Source organism: Camelus ferus, chromosome 3 (genome assembly GCF_009834535.1).
Source record: "Camelus ferus isolate YT-003-E chromosome 3, BCGSAC_Cfer_1.0, whole genome shotgun sequence".
Lineage (NCBI taxonomy): Eukaryota > Metazoa > Chordata > Mammalia > Artiodactyla > Camelidae > Camelus > Camelus ferus.
The window spans coordinates 32,176,044-32,177,254 of record NC_045698.1 but is presented as its reverse complement, the minus strand read 5'-3'; the positions used below and the strand labels follow the sequence as shown (position 1 = coordinate 32,177,254).

Below are 1,211 nucleotides of genomic sequence, written 5' to 3'. Positions count from 1 at the left end.
AGAAAAATAAAATATGAGGTATTAAAATGTATCATTAGAAGTCAGATCAGTAAAACTAGATTAGAAATGTAATTAAATTTAATGAGGTGGAGGAGAATTCTTATATCATTTGTTGCTGAGGGAAGGAAGCCTCGTTTTTTTCTTTTTAACCTAAAAGTCACTATCTTCACCCCAAATTTGATATGATTATTCAATATTGTTCAGATCAATGCAAAGACATGTGTATTAGTTTCCTATTTTTGCTGTAACAAATTGTCACAAACTTAGTGGCACAAAATACATACATTTATTACCATACAGTTCTGTAGACCAGAAGTTTGACAAGGATCTTACTGGGCAAAAATCAAGGTGTTGACAGGGCTGCATTCCTTTCTGGAGGCTCTGGGGGAGAAGCCTTTCTCAGCTTTTAGAGGCCGCTTATATTCTTTGGCTCAAAATCAGAAGTGGCCACTCGAGCCCTTCTATGTCTCATTTCTCTGACCTTCTTCTGTCATTACATCCTTCTCAGAGTGAAGCTGAGAAAGATTCTCTACCTTTAAGAAGTCATGTGATTATATGGGGCCACTGGGATGATTTCCTTATTTTAAGATCAGCTGATTAGCAACCTTAATCCATTTTCAACCTTAATTTCCTTTTACATATTTACAGGTTCCAGAGACCAGGACCTGGACATCTTTGGGAGGCCATCATTCTGCCTGCCACAACATGGAACAAGAATAGAAGGTAGGATTTTTTTAAGAAGCTGGGATATAATTGTTAATATTTACAGATAGTAAGATGATACTACAGCCTATGAGGAGTATGATGATATATATATTTTTTCCGCTTTCTAAATTTTTCTGTCATAAGTATCTTTATTAAAGAAAAATAATGAATCAGATAATTTGGTTGATATGCCAATCTTCTGTGCAGTACCACAGTTAATAGCATGTTAGAGTTCTAATGGCAGTTTCTGTTAATGAAAAATAATGAACCTTGTATTCAAAATAGTAAAATTATTAGGTACATATCTATAAAAAAGGAACTTTACTGACAAACAAAATAATATTTGAAAAAGAGAAGCATACTAAGTCCGGAGACTATAAATTCAATCATTTCAGAATTAATTTAGAAGTTCAATGTTATTTTGATAAAGTTACAATGGGGGACATTTTTAACATAATATTCTTTTGGAATTGAACCATGTTTTAACAAAATGCGTTTAGTAGAAT

General features: G+C 32.9%; 1 non-coding gene across 1 annotated transcript; it reads left to right on the top strand.

Moving 5' to 3' along the window:
- Positions 1-874: 874 nt before the first annotated feature.
- On the top strand, positions 875-948 carry LOC116662840. The gene has a single exon (XR_004318930.1). It is a non-coding gene; the product is annotated as a small nucleolar RNA SNORD28 (small nucleolar RNA).
- The last annotated feature ends 263 nt before the right edge of the window (positions 949-1,211 follow it).